Genomic DNA, 17,128 nt, shown 5'->3' with positions numbered 1-17,128 from the left:
AATGTGTACCCGTTCTAAATGGGTTTAACTAATGTAGATTAACTGCCACTTTCCTATTTTATTCACCTGATTTTCCGTGTACGTAACCCTAACCCGCTACCACCGAAAGTCTTTTCTTTCACGCGGAGAAGAGAAAATACAACGGTGATGATCCGTGTGAGATCTTCACGGTTGTATGAGATAATTATATCCATTTCTGCAGCCAGGATGAATGCAATTCAGTGGCCGCCGGAAATCTGCAGATGTTGTATTCCGTGAGGAACCATGGGAAACTGTTTTTTTTTTTTCTTTTTTTTTTTTTTCATGAGCGAACATTTGTAACTCTTTACAATATTTGCTTCTGTTGGGGTCCCTGGAACAACATGTTTTGAGATGTGGGGTCGGCAGCCAAAAACATGTCATTTTCGGGGGTCCTTGACATGATAAAGTTTGAGGACCACTGATTTAGAGGAAGGATTTAGAAGACATGTATATGAATCGGGTCAACATATTTAGAAACAAACCTCGTCCAAATCATTGGAAACACGCGTCTCTTCTTCTGGTGAATGATATTGTCCTTGAAATGAATGTCATTATATTGCATTTTCTTCTTTCTTTTTTTTCTTTTTCATGTTTTATTCGGAAAAAAAATAAAGAAGAAAACTCGGGTTCGAGTAGATGTTAAAATGAACGCAGAAGTGTTTTAAAGTGAAATACCTCTTTAAATGGCCACTGTTGATTATAATGTACTCTAGTAATGATGAATAACTCCTCCTTAATCATACTTAAAGGGTTATTCCACTTTCAAAAAAACTTTTGGTCACTTTATCGTCTAATCAGGCTTTTATGAACACCCTGAACAGTTTTTAATTTACTTCATTCAATATTTAAATATTTGAAGTAAATGTTATCTGTCCCCCCAGGCTCAGGGCCTCTCCCCATACACACCCATTGTAACTTCAAACTCCATTTTAACCACGATAGATTCATTAAAAACACCCATTATTTTTTCTGGTGACTCATACTACCCTCCTAATATGTGAGCAGGCCGTGTTTTTTCAATAACCTTTTTTCATTTATTTTTAATAATTCTTTGGGAAAATGAGAAAAATTAAATACAAAACAAAATTATTAAAAATAAATGAAAAAAGTAATGGAAAAAAACACGGCCTGCTCACGTATTAGGAGGTTAGTATGAGTCACCAGAAAAAATAATGGGTGTTTTTAATGAATTTATCATGGTTAAAATGGAGTTGAAGTTACAATGGGTGTGTATGTGGAGAGGCCCTGAGCCTGGGGAGGCAGACTCATGCAAGGCAGAGTTTTTTTTTGAAAGTGGAATATCCCTTCAATTATGCTAATTTATTCATTGCCTCTTTCCAGTCAACAGGAGCGGTGCTGAGCCTCTGGAAATGGACCACCAGCTCCCCCTAGTGAGGATTCAACGTCACAACGTCCAACTATTTGACTATTGATGACTGTTTCAGCTGTTAATGACTATTAATGGCTAATCAATTAATAGTCGTTGACACCGTTAATGACTGTTAGCTACCATGCAGTAGCAGAGCCTGTCTTCAGCTTGCACATTAGCGCCCCCCAGTGGCCAGATATGCCATAATGTGTCCTGGTTTCAATGATGATAATATTAATGAGGAAAGTGGTTACATCGCCCCCTGTAGGATGCATTCAAAACAACAACAACAACAACAACAACAACAACAACAACAACAACAACAGTATTATAATCGATACATTGTACATAAAACATAGTGTATATTAAACTTACTGATCATTGTACTACATGCAATAATTAATCACAATAAGGAAAATTCCATTTTCATTCATGTTGTTTTATCGCGATAATTTAACGTTTTAATTTGGTTCTATAGCTTTATGTATGAAAATAAAATATAGAATTATAGTCAAATTCATGCAGCCATTTGCATGAATGACATTTGTTTTAATCAATTATTACATAATAGGGAATTGGAATGTAAAAAAAAAGAAAAACTCAAAAACTAAATCGATATTATTTTCACATTTTCTGCCGTTTTATAATCGGTGACATATGGACTTTTTTTTTTGCCAGCCATGGTCACAAATGAAGGAACTTTGTGTGCAAAATATGACAAATATAATTAATATTGGTGATTATGATGCAAAAATTATTTCAATTTACATTTTAACAGCACTTGAAGCTGTAATCTACTTGCTGTCTAAAATAATACAACATTTTTGTATACCTAGAATCTCTAAGACGTAATGTCATACCTGTTATTCACTCTAGCAGATGAGTTCTATTTCCATACGTGCCATAGTGCATTTGCAACAAAATCCTGTAGCCTACATTTGCCTACATGGAGATATACTTTTATTCATGATTTCAACCAACAGGGGGCGGTATTGATCAATTCCTGCACTATAGGTCCTTAATATGCTACATTTCAACGTCTGTCTTTAAAGCTAACAGAAAAATGTCTTATTTGGAAGAGAAAGAAAATATAGTTTTCTGACAGATATATATTAATAATAATATGAATATTTGTATGTGCTGTATATGTTTATTATAAAGACATATTCTTAGCTGGTATAGGCTAAACGGACAAAACCTTTAAAAGTTTGTCTGAAAAAAAAAATCTTTAATTTGGCTTTTTGAAGCTGCATTGTTCAATCTCTCTCTCTCTTGCAGAGTTTGTCATTATGCTTGATTTACACTTAGTTGCGTGCCGGCATTGCACGCACATAAAAATAGCAGATTTACAAGTCCACAACGCATCGCGTCGTGACGCGTTTTGGCCTTGTAGATCTGCTATTTTACAAATCATTTCTTAAATCAGGCGTAGTATTGATTCATCTTTCTATAACAATAAGTGATTCGGTATGCTTTCTTACAGGCTGCTAATATTTTGCTACAAAAAAAACGACTGAGTCACTTTTTTTCAGCTCAAATGTTTGTTTATATTGTTGTAATAAAATGAAATATAACGTTAATACGAAAAGTCCCCGAGGGTCGTTTTAGAGGTCACTCGCTAAACGAACCCTATGACACGAGACTTGACCTTTTAGTCGGACCTCGCCTCTCTGGTGATGACGTCACAACGTCGTGGTTGACATCACAGGTTCGGTGATGACATCATCGCGCGCGTGGACGCTGATGGAGGGGCGAGGCGAAACCGATCGGCGTTTCGACGTTTGTATTTCTGCTAGGGCGTGTTAGCCAATTAGGTTTGAGTACCGCTGATACGATTTACAGCGTTAACAATGACATTTTATCGACGTGTGTTTGTTGCGTTTCACAAAAGCACCACTAGGGGGCCCGGTGTCCACAGAAAACGTTCTATGAGCCAAAGGAGCCCTTTTGGGTATCGCGTCCATAGAGCCTAGCAGTGGCAGCCATTTTTGTAGTTCTACGTTAGAAAGACCATTCATTTCTTCTATACAGATTTCCCAAGGTATTGTAAAAAATATATTAGATATTAGAATAATTATAATATAAATATTTTATGAAATCTCTGAACTATAAAATGGATGCCACTGTTACGCCCTATATAGTTCTCGCACGCAGCATTAGTTGACAACGCAGACCCGTTCAAACCCATGCATAAACCGTTGTTGTGCTCAAACAATCTGTCATCTGCGTTATCGGTAACGATATCCTGAACTGAAACAACAGTAAAACATGGACTTCTCTTGGTCGTTGTTAGTGATTTGGCGTCAGGTGGTTCAATGAACGGCTTCTCATACACGGTCAGGAGGATCGAATGAGAGACATCGATGAACTATTTTCGGCTTAAAGCTTGCAGAGCTCTTTGTCAAAAATCATTGGACTGTGCTGAAATATGTCTTTTCTCTTTAACGATACGTGGAAGAAAGTCTTGACCATATTGTTGCTGTCGTGCAGAATCCACTCATCTCCATATTTTGCAGCCTCATAAAACTCTTTCTGTGGACACTCGGTCCGTTACAAATGCAACTAAATGGAACCTTGCATGCCTTAAGCCCCGCTTATCTGCTTCAGACACTGAATGTCGTGCGACGTGTCGACCTTTGTTTATTCGTTTTTTTACAACGCTGTGGCTCCCGTAAGAGCCGTCTAGAAATGGGTCTGAGGGTCGGTCCACGGCTGTGCATCTGTAGAGGATCTCTCTAAACCGGCTGGAATCTTTTGAAATATTTACCTTTTTTCATTATTTGACTTTTTATAACGGACCCCAATGGCAGTGGGATCGGTCTGACACCGATGACCAAATATGGAGTTGCAGGTCATAGATGATGACAAATGATGTCACAGACGCATGACGCCACAGGCTGATCACATGACGTCCCAGATGGCCGCGGAAACCACGGCGTTGTCAGATCTCAGATCGTTCTTGTTCAAAACGTGTATTTTTTTCTTCCCCTTGATTGACACCTCACGCGACACTTTGTCGGCAAAGCAGGAAGCCTCATTTATACTTCGAGGTATGACGGTGTCGCACGCCGAGAACGTATTCACGGTGAAATACTTTTGGGGAGTGACAGCGTTGTACGGCGAAGTATAAACGCCGTCTTCGTTGGGGCTTTTGAGACTTAAAGAGATAGTTCACCCAAAAATAACTTTTCCTTTCGATTACTCACCGCATGGAGACTTGAATTTATGGATATTTATTTAGTTTTTGGCCCATTCCTATGGTTCCCTATGGAGACACAAAGAGTCTCCTGAAGTTATAGAGTGTATGCGCATGCATAAAGTGAGTGGCAAAGTGAGTTCAAAGGAGTCGTTGTGACCAAAACACATATAGGGTTAATTTGCCTTTTATCATATCCCTTCCAGAGATTGCGTTAGACCGGGAATTGCCGGATTTGACCGATTTTTTATGGCCAAGACCGAAAAATAAAATTCCTCCCGGACATCCAGACCGATTGAAAAACCAATGGTCATTTATTATTATCGCTGTCTGCTCCTCTGCGCAGGCTGCCTGCCTCTCTCTCTCTCTCTCTCTCTCTCTCTCTCTCTCTCTCTCTCTCTCTCTCTCTCCTCTCGCTCTTTCTCTCTCTCTCGCTCGCTCGCTCGCCCGCGCGCTCCCCCGTTCTCTCTCTCTCTTTCTCTCTCTCGCTCGCTCATTTCAGTGTCAGTTTGCGATGCACGCACAGCATGTAAAGCCATGGGAATTAAGGAATGCACGCACGGTCAGCAATCAACCCATAAACAAACATTATACACTTGATTGAAGTTATGAGGAGAGGAGATGGAGTGGAGACAGTAGGAAGAACAAAGCCTTTTCAACTCTCCCAAAGTTGCATATGCGCATGGACGCACTGTCACCACTCGACAGTGAGTATTGGATTAATTGCTGGCCAGATGAATCTATCAACCTTTTCATTATTCTGAAGTCAAGACATGGTATTGTATTGTTGGCATGAAACATGATGCAACAGAAAGACGTTGTTGTGAAAGCAGTGTGCGTGTGCCACATGCAGACAGCCTGCGCGAACAGCGCGATTAGTCCAATGTAATTAATTCCCTTATGCAAGATTGAAGCGTTTTTTTCTTTTTAGCCTATACTTTTTCATTCAATTCGTTTTCAGTCCCAACTATGCAGTAGGCCTAATACTTTAACTGTTGCTATTGGCTGTTTGTGCACCTGCTTGTAATGTATGCATTAAAATGATTATGTCCGGTATATTCTTCAGATGTCCGGTAAATTTTAATCATGCCGGTCACGGTGACCGGCAGTTAAAAATCCTAGCGCAATCACTGATCCCTTCATACCTGCTTTAGTCGATTTCTTTCATAGCTGCCCCTGCTGCTAGATTTTGGATACCCTGTTTGCTAGGTTTCGCGGGCTCTCTCATAACTAACAGAGTAGATAGTCCTTAGGCTAGTGTGGTTATTTCTTTAGCTTCAAAGTTAGTCTTTTTTTATTGGATTGTGTTTACACAACGTCCTGAGACCAACCACACCGCTGTTTTGACCTCACAGGCACCCTTACTTGTCAAACAGACGAGAAGATCCTCTGCTCCTCCCCTCCCTTTCTAGGCTCTCCTCTCCCTGCCCTGGTGCAGAGCAGAAGCCGTTTGACAAGTAAGGGTGCCTGTGAGGTCAAAACAGCGGTTTGGTTGGTCTCAGGACGTTGTGTAAACACAATCCAATAACTTTGAATCTAAATAAATAACCGCACTAGAATAAGGGCTATCTACTCTGTTAGTTATGAGAGGGACCGCAAAATCTAGCAACAGGGGCAGCTATGAAAGAAATTGACTAAAGCAGGTATGAAGGGGTATGATAAAAGGCAGATTTAACCCTATATGTGTTTTGGTCTGAACGACTCCTTTAACATCGTTAAGCCTTGTTTAATGCACTCAGATGGGTATTTTCTGTTTGGATGTATGGGCTGTCAAGGCCCAGAGCGTTTCTTTGCCACTCAGTAGGCGTTCCTGCATAACTTCCAGGTATGATGGTGATATCACGCGCACACCCTCTATTGGCTTAGGAATGCGACAAAAAACTAAAACCATAAATTCAAGTGGCCATGTGGTGAGTAACTAGAAAATAAATATAAAATCCTTTTAAGTGCCGTTCCCAGCGGGCGCGATAAGTGTAACTATAATATGGTTACCCATTTAAACTGCTCAGTGTGAACGGCCCTCAAGACAGGAAGAGACAATTCTATTTTCCATTCATCAGGAGAATTAATGATATAAAAACGGTTTAGAGAAGTGCCTAATGGCCTGGCTGATAGCACCTGTTCTTTATTTGGTTTGAGTTACTTTTTAAATGTTTTCTCTTTGTTTGTTGACGCTTAATCTGAATTCCAAGCGAACGATTCTATTGGCTGAGACTGTTGCCAGGCGGCCATGGGATGGTTTAGTTAGGGATGGGTATCGTCTGCGATACTTTTAATGGCATGACGTCGATACTATCGGGTATCGGTTCACGTAAAAACGAACAATACCTTGTTTCAATACTCTGGAACGCACCCCTGGCCGGTCGCATCTGTAACAGTTGGGCTACTGAGAGTTTAATGACTGCTTTAGTAGGCTACACTCGTTACTGTGGAAAATAGCAGACAACATCCTATAATGTTTATTATTATGATGATTATCCAACGTCTATACTCTCCGCTCCGCCACACTGTGTGATCATCACCTCTGCTCCGGTAGAGCAGTTAAACATAATAAAAAGTATTGAAAATGGTATCGAAAAGGGTATCGTATCAATTCCCAGGTATCGAAAAAGGTATCGTATCGATTAAAAGGTGAACGATACCCATCCCTAGGTTTAGTGGAGGCGTTGTTCACGTTTGTATTTCAGGCTCTTGTAGTGTCTTCACTGTCACGTGGAAACCTGGTATGTCCAAAACCTACAGACAAACTTAACCGCTTTAATTATTAACTTTCAAACGTATAAAAGAAGCTAAAATAGCAGAGCTATAGTCTTGCAGATCTGATGTTTCTGCAACTTTTTCTCGACGCTGTAAAAGCTGAGATTTTGGAGATACAAGGTTTCTGCCGAACAGTGACATTATGATGTCACAATAACATGAACATTAATGATTAAGGAGTAGTTCACCCCTAAAATGATTTTTTTTTCATTGATTCTGGATGGAGACCCAAATGCATTTGGGTCTCCATCCGGAATCAATGTGGGTATAGTAATCACATTTTTGTCTTAGGAAGTTTTAGAAAGAAACAAAAAAATATGATTGAACTCAAGTCTCCATGGCATGAGTAATCAATAGAAAAAAAATGACATTTTGGCGGTGAACTACTCCTTCAATGCATATCATTATAATGACATTACAATATTATAATGTCATTATAATGTCATTCTAGGTGAGCATCTTCACAGACTAAATGTCTGCTTTAATCCAGATGATCAGAGGCAGGAGGCCATTTCACCTGAATCCAACATGTTTACTAGAAAGGTTGTTTTTGTTTGTTTATCAGATTATTTCATTGGAACTGAATGTAAATCCATGTCATAGACATTGTGTAAATAAGATGCTGAATGACACTTCTTTTACCCTGTTCACAAAGACACACAAATAAAATCACTTCATTTTAATTGCTCTGTTTTCATCACTCTTTGTTTTCCCAACACCAGACAGTTACATTAAAACACTACTTTGTTCTACCAATTATTCACTTCATGAAGACATGAATTTGTGAAGATTTTATTTAAAATAAAATAGATTAAATTCAAAAGATCTGTAGGCTTATTTAATTAATACAGGCCTTGGCAAAACTATATAAAAATAAAAACAATGTATAACTCCAGAATCAACTCCAAGTGATCAGTGATTTTTAATATAGTTTCTCTTGTTAAAGGTGGCCCACTATTTACTTTAATTAAAAATATTTTAATATTAGATCAGAAATGTGACGACAACAAAGCTGTATGAATTCATGGCATCATGGGGTGAGTAACGGATAGGGGAAAATAAATATTATGCTGACATGATATCATATTTTAGTTTTTTTTTATTAATCTTTTCATTATAGGACTTGACTTTGCTATTTACAAATGTATTATGTTTTCCTGTAATCTTGATCCTTGTAGCTCTTGTCTATGTTCAGAGACAGTTATTTCAAGTTCCAAACGACTTAATTCATTCTATATGATTATGTACATGTTGGGTTACTTAGAGACATTTGTAATGTTCCACCAGGTGTCTTCTATGATGAGTGATTGTTGTCAAACTAAAGATTAAGCTATGAAACATCTTCATGTGTCACTCATCATATCAGATTAATCTATGAAACATCTTCATGTGTCACTCATCATATCAGATTAATCTAAACATCTTCATGTGTCACTCATCATCTATGAAACATCTTCATGTGTCACTCATCATATCAGTGTCTGGCTGGCTGGGACACAGATATTAGGAAGGGAATGTCTTCAGAAATAGTGTCATATCCTGGAATAAATTATTTTGCACGAAAAACATTTTACAGTTTTGTGGGACCCCAAGGAATGTTTTTTGTGCAAAACGAATGCTTGCAGTGGATTCAGAATCATGAAAAAACCCTCGTTTGACCCCTCATATGCTACTTAAAGCATATTTATGTTGGTGTGTTTTATCCTGTATAGTTAATTTAATGGGACCCCAACTTTCAGCAGCTGTAACGGATTTTCCTAGGGAAACTTAATGTCAGTCTTTGTGAGATGTGTTACTAGACACCTTTACACACACATTGGTGAAGAAATCCTTTGGTAAGGAATTTATTCCAGGACTTTTTAAGATATTCCCTTCCTTCCTATATATAAAGCTAGATGTCTCATCCTCCGCTGCAGTTCATTGGAGCCACGTGTAAACAACTGGAGGCCGGATGTCCGGGAGTGCCGGAGACCACGCTACCGGTCAAAGTGACTGTCCAATCACAGAGCGTCTTTCCCATGACTTATCAATTCAATTCAACAGAGCTTTATTGGTATGTTTCCATCCAGTTCCTGCTGTTCTTAGAGGCTGCGTGCAAAAAGACCCGCCCCCACCTGCCTCTGATTGGCCTACCAACCTCCGGGTTCTGTGACGCACGTGGATGTGGGAAACGACCGGTCACAGTGTCCCGGATTTATTCCCCAAGAGGGAAATTCTGGAAGAAGTGGCAATTCTGGTTTACTTCCAGTATCCATGTGACGTACGGTGGATACCTTTTTAGGAGGTGGAAGCATGTTTGGAGTCTCTTCATTTGCAATGAGAGAGCTAACGTGAAAACAACTTCTGAACTATTATTTTGCTCCATGGTCACTGAACTAAATATTGGACCCCATCGTCAAAGCCACATAATATTAACAAAATTGGCTTTTTCAGCGACACAAAAAAGGACAGAATCAACTTTATTGTTGCTCTTTAGCTGTCCCAGCAAAACACCCTCGTGGGATATAGCACCAGTAAACAGGACGTTCACAAGGTTTTCCGCCAGAGCTGGCGCCAACAGCCTACAGCCCACTTAGGCTATTTGTAGGATTTGTGTACAATGTCGCACTTTAGTGGATCCAATCAGGTTTCCATATCTTGTATTACATCTTTGATATGCCCCAAAGGAGGCATCTACCTTTCTATGTCTATGGGCTGGGAACTTCAGTCATGGTGTCATATCCTGAAGAGGGCGCTATGGGTCCATGATGTCTCTTCAGCTGCTGATCAAAAACCTTATTGTCACCAGTGGTATGAACTTCCTGCTTCAGATGGAGTTCCACCACTCACTGCAACACAAGACAACACACAACAATATACTGATTATTACTGTTATCAATATTAATATACCACCACTCACTGAAACACAAGACAACACACAACAACTTATATACACTAAAATAACATATAATAGGCCTACAAGAAACGTACGCACGCACGCATGCATGCATGCACGCACGCACGCACACACACACGCACAATACAATGTATTTCTAATAGTTGACAACAATTATTATAAGTATCCTCTTCTTCAATACTTAATTAATAACACAGCTCCAATAGGTCACAGTTTTTATAGTGTATTTTAGTGAGTTTAAATGGTAAAGAAATGTTACAGTTATAAAAGTCACTGTAATTAGTAAGATGCCCTAAGGGCGTAGGGTGAGGTCGTGCACATGGGTGTGTGCACGCATCCTCCTGGGTGACAGCAGACTGCTGGGCAAACAATGGCGCTTTGGAATGGGATCAACTTTGACCAAAGAAATGCACAGACCTGGTTGGCCAAAATGTGGCCATGTTTTCCCAAATATGGAGATGACTGACATGTCTGACATGTCTGACATCATAGATGTCTGACGTCAGACCACATGAGACTGACACAAATGTCCATATATGGGCATTCCCAGATATGGGCTTAATATTGATGACATCAAGGATCTTGGCCATATATGGAGCGTGACATGATGCGGGACACACAGACGGACGGACGGACGGACGGACGGACGGACGGACATGATCTGCAGGTTTTTACACTAAATACTCACTGCTTGGAGGAGTAAAGTCATTGCTCTTCCTTCTTCTCTTGGCAGCTCTTGGCGTCTCACTCTGGCTGGGAGCTTCACTCATGGTGTCATATCCTGAAGAGGACGCTATTGGTCCAGCATGTCCCTTCTGCAGCCAATCAAGAACCTTGTCTGGTGACCAGGGATACAAACTTCCTGCTTCAGATGGAGTTCCACCACTCACTGAAACAAGACAACACACAACACTATACTGATTATTACTGTTATCAATATTAATATACCACCACTCACTGTGTGTGTGTGTGTGTGTGTGTGTGTGTGTGTGTGTGTGTGTGTGTGTGTGTGTGTGTGTGCGTGCGTGCGTGCGTGCGTGCGTGCGTGCGTGCGTGCGTGCGTGCGTGCGTGCGTGCGTGCGTGAGAGAGAGAGAGAGAGTTTGTATTCAGCTTCACAAAAACCCTATCCGATCACCTACAGTCCTTGTTTACCGTATATGTGTACTATTCATTATTGTTTGGTGACTAAATTAATTCTCCCCTGCTCTAAAAAAAGCCAGCCCTTCCATAGCCCCCCCACTCACAATTCTCTGGAGCTGCCACTGTTTATAAAAGTCACTGTAATAAAGGATCACATTGAAGTGTGTTATCAGATCAATTCTATTGATACTCACTGCTGGGAGGAAGCAGGTCGATGCTGTTCCGTCTTCTCCTGACAGCTGGCAGGGTTGGTTCTTCTGGCTCCTTCACCACAAACTTCAACACCTTCTCTACCATCTCCTCCTCTCTTCTCCTCCCTTCCTCCTCTCTCTTCTTGAATTCTTCTTCTCGTCTGTTCCATTCTTCAGCAGTAAATGTTTGCTTTGTCTCATGTCCCTCCCTGAGGTGTCCTGTGTCTCTGACAGACCCGTCTTCTCTGGAGTCTGAAGGTCCAAAGTGTCCTCTGTTCCTCGTCACCATGTCTTCTACTTTCTCCATCAGCTCTTTCACTTCTGAGATGTCATACTTAGAGAAGGCTAGAACCTGGTACCTGTAGCCACATTTCTCCAGGATCCACCTCAGAGGTTCTCCTTCAGACTCTATGTACTCCTCAACACGTCTCTCTCCCAGCCAGAGTCCTGCTGTGAACAGAACCAGAGCGTGTCTCCAGACTCTGTCCCCCAGCAGCTCCATGAGTTCCTCCACTGATCTCCTGTCAGCTTCAGAGAAACTGAAATAGACAGGAACATTGACCAGGACAGCGTGGGGTCCAGGAGAACACAGAGTCATGCCGTGTAGAAGGACATCTTTGATCTTCTGTGATGGAGGTGTAGTCGACCAGTCTGGACACATCACCACACTCACATTTCTGTCAGCAACTCGTCTCTGTTGTCTGACACATTCTGTCAGTTTAGTCTGGAATATGAGGTTTACTGTATGTTAGTTATAATAATAAATACATGTAACTCAGGATGTTTTAGGTCAAACCATACTTTAAATGACTATTCTGTCCTGAATATAGACCCCCCCCCCCCCCCAGCTTTGACTCTGTCCTAAATATTCTAATAGCACCACAGTAACATAAATTAAACTAGAAAATGTGCGATTTTTTAAAATGTGTGTGTGGTTGCCCTGTGGTTCAAATCATATTTGAGTTTTGGGAAGTGAACCAGAGAAAAAGGAATTTAAGTTTTCCGACCTACGGTTTGATGTCATCAATATTAAGCCCATATCTGTGAATGCCCATATATGGACAAACTGTGTCAGTCTCATGTGGTCTACTGTATGATGTCAGACATCTATGATGTCAGTCATCTCCATATTTGGGAAAAGACTCTGCTCCCATTATGGAGTCAATGGGGAAATGTATTCACTAATAAATGAATATCAATTCAATTATAGAACCTTTATCTTGGCAAAATGGAAGCACACGATTCCTGATGAAGCCGGTCGATTTGACATGACTCTAGAAACAGAGAATAAAGTTTCCCCAGGACTATTATAGTCTGGTTGCAAACCACACTAATAAACTGTAATGAACTATATAGAATCATTAGACCGAACTAGTAGGACTACTTAATAATTACAACCAAAGCGTGCAGAGAATGTCAGATGGGCAGGGACAAGATCCTGCAAAAAGCCGATCTACAAGCTCACAACACGTCTGGCTGCAACACATTGTGAGCTTGTAGATCAAATATTTTCAGTGCACAAATTAAACGGCATGCAGCATACAGCATCTACATCTACTTACACTGTGTGTGTGTGTGTGTGTGTGTGTGTGTGTGTGTGTGTGTGTGTGTGTGTGTGTGTGTGTGTGTGTGTGTGTGTGTGTGTGTGTTTGTGTGTGTCACTGACAGTTCACTGGTCACATGATGTCTCAAACATCCATGACATCATACTTTCACATTATCATCATAAAACATTGATATTTGATCTATTTATGACTTTGAGGTCATTCATTATAACATGAAGTTCATATCATATTACTCACCTTCCATGGAAACACATTCCCCTCCTGCAGTAAGAACCATCCAGCCAAGTTCCTCGTAACCTGCTCTCCTCCAACCAACATCAGCCTCACATCTGGTAGACTCTGATGTTCTCCTGACACACACACTCTACATTAGTTCACTATTTAACATCTGGTAGACTCTGATGTTCTCCTGACACACACACTCTACATTAGTTCACTATTTAACATCTGGTAGACTCTGATGTTCTCCTGACACACACACTCTACATTAGTTCACTATTTAACATCTGGTAGACTCTGATGTTCTCCTGACACACACACTCTACATTAGTTCACTATTTAACATCTGGTCTACATTAGTTCACTATTTAACATCTGGTAGACTCTGATGTTCTCCTGACATACACACTCTACATTAGTTCACTATTTAACATCTGGTAGACTCTGATGTTCTCCTGACACACACACTCTACATTAGTTCACTATTTAACATCTGGTAGACTCTGATGTTCTCCTGACACACACACTCTACATTAGTTCACTATTTAACATCTGGTCTACATTAGTTCACTATTTAACATCTGGTAGACTCTGATGTTCTCCTGACATACACACTCTACATTAGTTCACTATTTAACATCTGGTAGACTCTGATGTTCTCCTGACATACACACTCTACATTAGTTCACTATTTAACATCTGGTAGACTCTGATGTTCTCCTGACACACACACTCTACATTAGTTCACTGTTTACCTATTTAAAGGTCTGGATTCAGAGATTAAGAATAAGATACATTATTATTTAAAAAAAAAACAATGCTGTCTGACTTGATCACATAACAGTATAACTAACATATTGCTCACATCATGGTATTATATTGTATTGTATTTTCTCATCTGATCAATCATGTAAATGTGTTGAAAATGAATGAATGAATTCCAGGAATATGTTAATCTTCAGGTCATTAAATCAGTTCTAACATCAAACTTTAATTTAACATCAGTCTTCATATCACTGCTGTCAGACAGAAACCTTGGATCTCCATAGTAATTAATGTTCTACTTCATCAGACAAGAGTGTTGGACAAAATTACACAGAAAAAACGCAAAAGCACCAAAAATAGCTGATCTACAAGGCGTCACATTGCAGCACATTGTGACATGTAAAGGTAGGCGTCGCCCATTAATGATGAAAAATTAGGGACACGTATTCACTATAAACAGAACTTCAACTACACATGTAGTTGAAGTTCTGGGACGTGCAGAGAATGTTAGAGAGGCAGGGGCTGACATTTCTAAAAGGGCCTTTATATAGAAAATAGCAGACCTCCAAGCTCACAACGCATCGCAGCGCGACGCATGGTGAGCTTGGAGGTCATCTATTTTTGGTGCTTGATACCACACTGAACTATAAAGCATAATCAAGTCAATACTGGAGATGTGGCGTAATGGCAAGGATTTCTACACAGAGAGGGCAATTATTTCAATATAATTCAAGTTTCATGACTTTGGACACATCTCTCTAATGCTGCCTTCAGGTATGGCATGGAAAGAAGGCATTTGCATTTCTTTTACCATAGTAAAAACTGTATTCATGGTCTGGAGAGGGCACTTTTTACATGAAAGGGCAGGGGCTCAAGCCCTCTTTGATGTCTAGTGTGCACATGCCTGACACACCTACACAACTATAGTGGTGGTGTCAGGTTAGACACGCACGCACGCACGCACGCACGCACGCACGCACGCACGCACGCACGCACGCACGCACGCACCTCATCTCCATATACAGTATGCTCCACTACCAGCTGTTATGCCTGGTTTGCAGAATAATGATTAATGATTATGATTGATAACTAATGATTAATGTGTAACTAATGATTAATGCCTGATCATGACTTTTTCGACACTATGACCTTTTTACCCACTTTATGTATTTGGTAGTCTTGTTATTATCATGGGAACCGCTGCTCTAATCTACAAATCTTACTGACTGACCGACTGATTGACTGATTTATTGAATTGATTTTTTTATAAATAATTACCTTCAAACAGAGCTTTCAGAGCAGCTCTCTGTCTGTGTGTCTTGGTCATCAATGTCAGGACACGTTCCTCTATGTTCCTCTTCCTCTCTGACAACTTCTCTGCAACATCTCCATCAACTTCACAGTGTCCACCTCTGTTTCCTGCCACCATCTGGTCTATCTTCTCCAGCAGCTGTGTGACCTGAGTGTCATCTCTCTTCTCATTGTTGAAGACATGGAACCTGTTCTCACATTTGTCCAGAAGCCAGTGGAGGTCTTCTCCTCCAGCCTCAATGAGCTGCTCAATGCTTCTGTCTCCCAGACGGTCTCCATAGGTGAACAGTACCATAGTGTGACTCCACACGCTCTGTGGCAGGAATGACATGAGTTCCTCTGCTGCTTCTCTCTGTTCTTTGGTGAATGCTCCATGAAGAGGAACCGTCAGAAGAGCAGCATGTGGTCCAGGAGGACAGAGACACACACTGTTCTGGATCTCCAGTTTGTACATCTCTGGGTTGTTGTAGTTCCAGCCTGGTGATTCCACCACTGTCAGACGTCTCCCTGCTACTTCACCATGTCTGACCTCACACTGCGCTGACCTCTGAACTCCCTGATGAACTTTAAAACCACTTCCTCCCAGAATGGTGTTTCCTGATGAACTCTTTCCAGACTTCCACCCTCCCAACAACACAATCCTGAGGTAAGCCATTCCTGTCAGAGAAAACATTTTGTTTAGTCACAATAAGTCACAATAATAATAATAATTATTATATTATCATCATCACAATTGTCTGTATACGGAAACATTGATGACCCCTGCCGCGCGCACGCGCGCACACACACACACACACACACACACACACACACACACACACACACACACACACACACACACACACACACACACACACACACACACACACACAGAGAGAGAGAGAGAGAGAGAGAGAGAGAGAGGGGTGGGGGGGGTGGTATTACAATGTAATCAGTGTTCAGTATCCCAGAACAACAATAGAAAGCTGAGTGTAGTGAAATGACTCAACGTCATGTTAACAAGCTGTTCATAAACATGATGTTGAGTGATTTAAAACCTCCAACACATAGAAGAATCATTATTGACAGAAAGTGTTTCATAACTAACATGACAACATATAGAAGAATCATTATTGACAGAAAGTGTCTCATAACTAACATGACAACACATAAAAGTATCATTATTGACAGAAAGTGTATCATAACTAACATGACAACACATAGAAGAATCATTATTGACAGAAAGTGTCTCATAACTAACATGTCAACACATAGAAGAATCATTATTGACAGAAAGTGTTTCATAACTAACATGACAACACATAGAAGAATCATTATTGACAGAAAGTGTGTCATAACTAATATGACAACGGTGGATTTCTTTCAAACAAAGTCTTGACAGAGACAAAGAGCATAATCCAAGCTGTCCGTACAGGTTCATATATTGGTGATAATATTGGGTGATCATCGTTTAATACATTCAGATTTTACGTTTCTTGAACGGGCTGAGGCAGGAAGGGACTGTTTTACATTAAAGGCCCTCTTACATCTAACAACTTTGGAAAGATTTAGGAAAGATTTTTAAAAGACTACCCTCTCACACAATAAGATTTGAAAAAGACTTTCCAAAGACTTAATGATGATTTTTAAAAGATTTCAGTTGTTAGATGTGAGATGCCTCTAAAGATTTTGTAAAGACTGGTTCAAGACTGGTTAGC

At 40.3% G+C, this 17,128-nt stretch overlaps 1 protein-coding gene across 1 annotated transcript in view; it reads left to right on the top strand.

Moving 5' to 3' along the window:
• The window catches only part of LOC308298856 (ceramide transfer protein-like), a 74,804-nt gene extending 66,776 nt beyond the window's left edge, over window positions 1-8,028 (top strand). Inside the window, exon 20 of the mRNA XM_080742545.1 lies at window positions 1,363-8,028. The gene's annotated coding sequence lies outside the window, so the exon portion shown is untranslated. The remainder of the gene's footprint in view (window positions 1-1,362) is intronic.
• The last annotated feature ends 9,100 nt before the right edge of the window (window positions 8,029-17,128 follow it).

This window comes from Nannobrachium achirus (assembly GCF_963921795.1).
Source record: "Nannobrachium achirus genome assembly, chromosome: 15".
NCBI classification, from domain to species: domain Eukaryota; kingdom Metazoa; phylum Chordata; class Actinopteri; order Myctophiformes; family Myctophidae; genus Nannobrachium; species Nannobrachium achirus.
Note: the sequence above shows the minus strand (reverse complement) of the source record. Positions and strands in the feature narration are given on the sequence as shown.